Source organism: Cynocephalus volans, chromosome 8, assembly GCF_027409185.1.
Source record: "Cynocephalus volans isolate mCynVol1 chromosome 8, mCynVol1.pri, whole genome shotgun sequence".
Taxonomy (NCBI): Eukaryota; Metazoa; Chordata; class Mammalia; order Dermoptera; family Cynocephalidae; genus Cynocephalus; species Cynocephalus volans.
In genome coordinates this window covers 142,971,809-142,979,781 of record NC_084467.1, presented here as the reverse complement: position 1 = coordinate 142,979,781, position 7,973 = coordinate 142,971,809, and positions in this window count along the sequence as shown.

Here is a 7,973-nt window from a genome sequence, read left to right as displayed (position 1 = left end):
CATAAAAGGGGAAGAAAGAGGGGGGGTCTACATACATACATACATACATATATATATATATATATATATATATATATATATATATATATATATATATATATATATATATAAAAGTAGTTTCTGACGGGCAGAAAGGGTTTGGCAATGATGGGAGAAACATCGTTCATATTTGTTCATTTTTGACACGTTAGATGTATTACTTGTCCAAAAATTAAATGAATTAAAATAATACAGTAATTACAATGATAGAAATGTTTGTCCACATCCTGCCTACAATCGTCTTGTGAGCCATCCATGGTGCATGGCTCTGCTTGGGGAAATACTGCTCTGATGAGCTGTACTCTCCACCCAGCCAGTGCTCACATGATGGGGTGAGGGCCTCGGTGTGTGCTGTCAACCTCTGTCAAGTAGGTGAAAGTCCTGGACAAGCCAGGCCCAACTCTGGTGCTGAGAAGGAAGTGGAAGAACCCTGTCATTATGCAAGGTTCCTTGGTCAGATTATCTGCTGATGATGTCCGTGTTGCTGACACCCTGATGCTCAGAAAAGCACGTAAGCCCCAGAGAAAAGGGGCTGTGTCACTTTGTGAAGAATGCTCAAGCTATGTCTGCTCTAGGAGTTGAACTGTGACCAATTGAGAAAAAAGGCTTCCCAGATAACCTCTTCTATTCTGAGCCAAGGATTCTGGGGAGAGGGATGTGAACACCAGCCAGGTTGGGGTGGGAACCCTGGATGACAGAGAATAGCTTCTGTGGGCAGAAGAGGATGTGCGAGAGCATGTTCCAGTTGGAGAGTGGGTGCCAGTCTCCTGCACTGGCCAGTGGAGAGATTACCAGGTCTCTGGGTGGGTGGTTGAGTCAAAAACCATGTGACACAAGAGTCAGTTGCACTTCTGTTAATGCAGCCTACGGTTGCATTAGCTGTTCTGGCAACCATGTGATTCTGTTGACTCATGTTGAGCTTGCAAATGGTTAGGCCAATGCACTGCTCTTGAGAGCTGTCTTCTTTCTATGTTTGGGCAATTGAGTTTTTAAACTTAAGAGCAAATCTTTACATTTATCCCTATCAAATATTAACGTGGAGTTTTTGTGAATCAATGTGAGTCAGGCAATATTTTAACTCTGATTCTGTTGCATACGTTGATGTTCTCTCTCTAAGTTTTGAGTTATTTGTAAATCTGATCCAAGTTGTTTATAAAAAGGTTAAAAACACAAAGTGACATCAATATGTTTAAGAACATTCTTAATATTTAGCCAATGAAATTGTCTAAATTTTCTAAGGAATATCTTGGCCAAATATCTTACTGGTATTTGCATATGGCACCTTCCTGATCTACCTACCAGGAAAGTCCCCTCACAGTAAGAAAAGAGTTCATTTTGACCTGACTTGTTCATAGTAAACTCACGCTAGTTCCTAAAGGTCCCACCTTCCTTTTAGTTTTAACTGCCTTGGCTTAATAATCCATATTTTATAATTTTTTCCAGGGGTCAGCCCGAAAATCTTTGATGTCATTTCTAGAATTCATGGCTTTTAGAAAATTAGAATCATACTTACCCATCCATGTCAGTTTCCTACCATCTACCTCAGTCTTCGTGGTGCTTCAGTTACTAACAAGGTTTTAGGGATCACACTTGCAAATTCTTTCAGTTCCTGGGATTTAATGAGCTTGGATTTAATAACTGGAATTTCTTTAAAGCAGCTAGCAGCTTTCTCACCATCCTCTGTCTGAGCCTTCAACTTCCTGTGTAACTTGGCAGTTAATAGGAGCTGAGGAGTTCTGCTTTCTCTTTGACATCTGTTAACATGACACCATCTGCACTAAGCCATGACCCTCCCTGTTCTTCCTCTGACACTAAGAAGACCTTTGTGTTGTCCTCAGTATTTTTGGCAACCTCAGCTCAGTCTGGGCTTTGGTTTTCCTTAGACCCCGCCTTTGATCTCTGCCAAATACCTGAATTTTTCCTTGGTCAAAAATCATGTCCTATATCATTTGTACATGTCTGGCCTCCTCAGAGAGTTCCCTGGGGAGGACCATTGTCTCCCCATAGCCTTCATCTCTGGGATTCCTGAGTGACATGTGGTTATGTTTGTTTTTGAGAATGTCCCAAAAACAGGACTAGAATCAAGCCAGATCAGCCGTTTAAAAAAATTTTTTTTAGATCAGCACATATTTATTAAGCCTTTGATAGAAGATGGTAGGTTCTGTGGAAAATGTAAAGAAATAGAAAGCTTGCTTTCTGTTCCCAAAGAGCTTACAGCTAGCTGGATAGGTAAGGTAGAAAATAGATCATGTAACATAGAGCGCTTGTGTTTGGCGGTTTGATTATAAAATGCTATTGGAATTTAGAGAAAGGAAAATTACTGAGACTAATGTAGGTCAGGGAAGGCTTCATGTAGGAGGAAGGTCTAAGCTGAGCTTTTAAGGATGGGCAGGATTTGGCTCTGCAGAAGAAAAGTCAAAGGAAAAATGTATAGTGAGGATCTAATGTATTCAGTTTCCTCACTCAGGGCTCAGAGCTTCAATCATTAGGTATTTATTCATTCATTCATCAGACTTTTACTAAGTACCCATCTATGTAGGTGCTAGACACTGTGTATACAAAGAGTATAAAGGTGGAAAGGACCCTAGTCCCCAGTGTGCTTAATATGAGTGTTCTTTAAAAGAACAAGCATTATGCATGCTCCCATTTTGATCTAAAATGACAGGACAGATACATGTAGCCAAGCAAATTGAATAATTACCCTGACTTTCAAAGCACCTTCCACAGCACTGATATTTAACACATATTTCAAGAACCCACCACATGATAGGCAGAAAACATACAGTGGAAAAGTCAGACATGGGTCCTGTACTCCTGGAGCTTACAGTCTGGTTGGGAGACAGTCACTTAAACAAGTAATCACAGTCACATATGGCTGAACACACAGTAGGAAAGGCAGAAAGAGACTCCTCTGAGAGCAAGCACATGGGAGGAATAACTAACTTAGTTGGTGAGTTAGGGAAGAGACTAACCTAGTCGTTGAGTCAGGGAAGAAACTGTACAGTTGTGGGAGGCAGAATTCTCAGATGACCCCCCATGGTCCCTGCCTTTGTATAATCCCCTCCCCTTGAGTGGGAAGGATCTGCAACTTGCTTCTAACCATTAGAGTATGCCAAAGGTGACGGGGTTTTTCAGAGATAATTAACATTCCTAAGCAGTTGACTTTAAGTTAATCAAAAGGGAGGATATCTTGGGTTGGCCTCACCTAATCAGGTGAGTCCTTTGAAAGAGAGTCCAGAGAGACTCTCAGCAGAGGACCCAGCTAAGGTGTATCTAGACTCCTGAACCATGAAAACTGTGATGTAGTAAATGCATTTTATTTTAAGCCAGTAAATTTCTGGTAATTTGTTGCACAGCAATAGAAAACTAATACAATGGTAGATCAGACAGTGGTAACTTAAGTTGTCTTCTGGAGAAGGAAGACCTTGAGCCCTGAAGCTTTCAATAGCATTGCTGGACAATAGGACCCATGGTGAGTTTTCTGTATCATCTATGTGAAATCCAGGTCAAGTTTATATACAATAAATGAGGTCTCCCTGCCCATCTCCTGAGGGTTTCCTGTCTTGCACTTTGAGTAAGTATCTACTTGATGTTAAAGCTAGGGCATAGAAATTACTTTTTCTTACTATTACAAATGTACCTCACTTCATGCAACCAATGTGACACTGAGGAATTCTATAAAATTATATTTTTCTCAAGTACGATTCAATTTTCTCATTTTCTGGTTCATTTAATCGATTAGCAAGTATTTATGGAGCACCTACCATGCGCCTAGAACTGTAGTGAGTACAGCTAAACGAAAACGGAGACATGATTCTATCCTTTGAGGAGCTTGAGAGAGAAGACTTATGTACTAGAAAAAGTTAGAGAACAGCAGAACACTAAACTCTCAGAATGGGGATGAGGAGGTAGTTGCTGAGGGCCGAGGAATAATGAGTTTTATTTTGATTTTACAGGCTCCCTCCTCAGAGAAAAAGGAAGGTATTAGGAATGTTCTTAGCTTACAGCTGAATGAATACACACAACAGGAATTTGTGATCTGTTAGCCAATCATATATAAATATTGTTTATTCAGAATTTTGAAATAATTTTGAAAACATTGAGCTGAAACTTGAGTTCTTCAACCAACGACTCAAAAAAAGTATTCAACAAATAATGTTTATTGAACACCTGCTATGTGCCAAGCGCCACGCTAAGTACTGAGAATACAGGAGTGTGTCTGTCAGAAGGTTTTAAACTATGACTAGTAGAAAAACCCATACCTGTGACTTAAACAATAAATAAATCTATCATCTAACACAAGCAAGAAGTCTCGAGGTAGGTCAGCTCCAAGATTTCTTAATTTAGAAGCTTGCCAACATGATTAAGGGTCTGGGTTCTTTTTATTTTTCCGTTCTCTTTTCTTCAGGACAATGGCTTGTTCTTATCTAGCTCTCCTCGTGATGACAAGATAGTTGCCACTGTTCTAGGCACATCTTCGCAATACTGTGAAGAAACAAGCACTGTTTCTTCCCATGTGTCTTTTTCTCCGTGAGGCAGAAACCTCTCTTGTAAATCCTCAGCAGCCTTCCCTAACATCTCATTGACCAGCATTCTATCTCATGCTTGGGCCTAAACCAACCAGAACCCCACTCTGGAGCAGTGTTGGGGGCTTGAATCCCATGAAGCACATGGCCTCAGGAGACTGAAGACTTGAACAGAACCGGAGTTCCACCAAAAGGAGGAAGGGAAATGAACGGTGTCCGAAAAGGCCATCTGCTAACAGAATCAAGTAATGCTTACATAGGCTGTCTCTGCACTGGGGGACACACAGAACCTCACAGATGATATACAGTTACCAATGGTGACAAATAGGTTACTAGGAAAGGCTGCTCCCAGGAAGTGAAAGATGATTAGGAACCAGCCAGGCAGGGCTGGGCTGGGGGAAGAGCACTCCAGACAGAGGGACCTGGCTCATCTGAGAACATAAAGGAAGGCCTGGGTGACTGGAGTGCTGGGGTGGGGGGTGGGGGGAACAGAGAAGTAGCATGGAATGAGTGTGGGGCAGCAGGCAGGGTCTGTCCTGCACCATGAGAAGGAGTTTAGATCGTATCCGCAATGCAAAGGCACAGGGGGCATGATGTGGTCTGACTTGTGTTTTTCAAAGCTCAATCTGGTTGATGTGTCGAGGCTGGATGGAGGGGCAAGGAGATGTTGGGAGACTATTGCATTAACCCATGAGCAGATGGTGCCTTGGCCTGGGTGGCGACAGGAGGGATGGAGGGAAAGTGGACAGAGTTGAGCACGGATGGCATTGTGAGTGTTCTGGGGGATACACGGATGTGTTAATCCCAGGACTTCCTCCTGAGGTGTGTGGCCTATTTGAAGTGCTAAGATGTGCACACACACCTACTCTGGTGGAGGGTGATTAAGTGCCACATGGCAGGGCCAGAGAAGGAGATGCAGGAGTGCAGAAGAAGGCAAGATCGTGGGTGTGGGGGGCTGGTGGGCCACCCTGATTTTGCAACATCTTAAGGAAAGTGATATTTGAGCAGGGCTCCAAAGACTGAGCAAGGTGGGTTTGAAGGTGCAGACATGGGAAAGGGCAGCCCAGGAAGAGGAACTAGCATGAACCAAGGCATAGATGCAGGAAATGAAGGCAGAGAGGGAGAAGAGCAAGTAGTAGAGTTTGAGAATGATTGTGAAGGGACATTCTGGGGAATAAGGCTAGAAAAGTCTTGTAGGGCATATTAAGGAGAGCTCTGAGTGTTGGACTAGGATAATAAAGAGGGCAAAAACATTTTTAGAATGAAGTCTAGCTTAGTTACAAATCCACTTGGTTTTCCTAAGAGTAATTAATGTGCTACCAAGTTTTGATTATTTTTCACTGGATGGAATAGCAATACCTCTTCCTGGCATCACTGCTACCTGCATTAGTCCATTTCTGTTGCTTGTAACAGAATACCTGAAACTAGGTAATTTATAAAGAAATGAATTGTATTTCTCACAGTTTGGAGGCTGGGAAGTCCACAGTCCAGGGAACACGTCTGGTGAGGGCCTTCTTTGGTGGTGACTCTCTACAGCAATGCAGGCATCACATGGTGAGAATGAGCCGAGCAAGAGAGAACTAACCTGCTCACTCACTCCATCAGAACCACGCCCATGCCCACCCATTAAACCATCAACCTATTACTCTGTGAATGGGTCTATCCATTTGTAAGGGCACAGTCTCCACAATCTAACTCCTCTTAAAGGCCTCACCTTTTACATACTGTATTAGTCCGTTTCTATTGCTTATTAACAGAATACATGGAACTGGGTACTTTGTAAGAATGAAATTTATTGCTTACAGTTTCGGAGGATGGGAAGTTCAAAGTCCAGGCAATATAACTGATGAGGGTCTCGGTGGTAGTGACAGTGACAAAGAGGTCTCACATGGCAGAAAATGGCAGAGCAGAGAGAAAGACTAACTTTTCATGTGCTCTTCTTTTAAAGCCCTCAGAACCACACCCCTGAGCACTATTACTAATCCATTCATTATGGCACAGTTCACAATCTAATCACCTCTTTGAGGCCCCACCTTCCAATTACCATAATAGGATTTCCCACCGTCAACAGTTACAGTGGTGTGCCAGCCTGTGGCTCACTCGGGAGAGTGTGGTGCTGATAACAGTTACAGTGGGGATTTAAGCTTCAGTGAGGTTGGAGAGTCATCCAATCTATAGCACATACCATAATTGGATTTCCCACTCTCTTATCACTGTTACAATAGAGATTAAGTTTTCAATGCAAGAACTTTTGGGGGACATATAGCACTTAGCAGTGCTCTCTAATTTCCTTTAGAGTGCATCATTTACTGAGTATTTTTGCTCAGGATCCTAGAATAACAAAGCATGGTCCCACAAGGGGCCTAAGAGTTGAGCAGATGAAGAGATAAATTGCAATAAATAGAATGTAAATGTTTGGGAAGAGGTGGTAAAAATGAGGGAAAACTTCTTTCTATTACTTGGAGTGGGGGGATTGATTTCACAGAGGTGGCGACATTTGAACTGGGCCTTAAAGGATGAGGAGTTTGCCTGGCAAAGAAGTGAGGTGGGAAGGCCTTAAAATACAGGGGGCCATCCATAAAGTCACATACGTCTTCTCAGCCCTCACACCTTCCATCCTACAAGCCTTGCAGAGCATACACTTTGATTTTCAGGCATTTAGGGGAAGCTTGATGATAATGAGTGAGTTCTCTCAATTGCTACAAGAGTTGACATCTAATTATTTGACCCTCATAAACATCTATTTGCTTAACAAGAAGTCAGGATCTTATTAAATTGGTTGTACCCACTATCCCCAATTATTCCTCAGGGAGGTTTTACTGACATTTACTTTTCCAGTAAGGAATCATAAATCTGTTCTTTTGGAGACTAGTAAACTGATTAGTCTTCAATGCAGGCCCCCCCATCTCTTCAATTTTTCACAGATGGACAGGAGAAATCATAATTCACTGTCACATCTGGCTCCCAGTTTTGGCAGTTGCAAGAAACCAATCCCTTCTAAACATCCCGAGTGTTCATAAAAGTTATCTCAGACCCAGATGGACACCCAACACCATCCTGTCTCAGAAATTTGTTAATTACTAATTTTAGCTCAAGATAAAAACTAACATATCAAGATAGTCTATGAGATTATGAGAAAGTGAGCAAGGAATTCATTTAAGATGAGAAAGAACTGCCCTCTCATCCAACACCTTCATTTAACAAGGTGTGGAAATCAAGGTCCAGAGAGGCACATCTACCAGCCAAGGCTACCCTGGGCCTGGGGGCAGAGCTGTGGCCAGAAGCTGCCTCAGAAGGGGGTGGGAGGCAGAGAGGCGGGGCGAGGTGACAGAGCAGAAGCATTTTGGGGAACTGATCCATGGCAAGCAGCCTCTGAGGTACTTCCTCTCTCCTCCACACTCCGCCCCA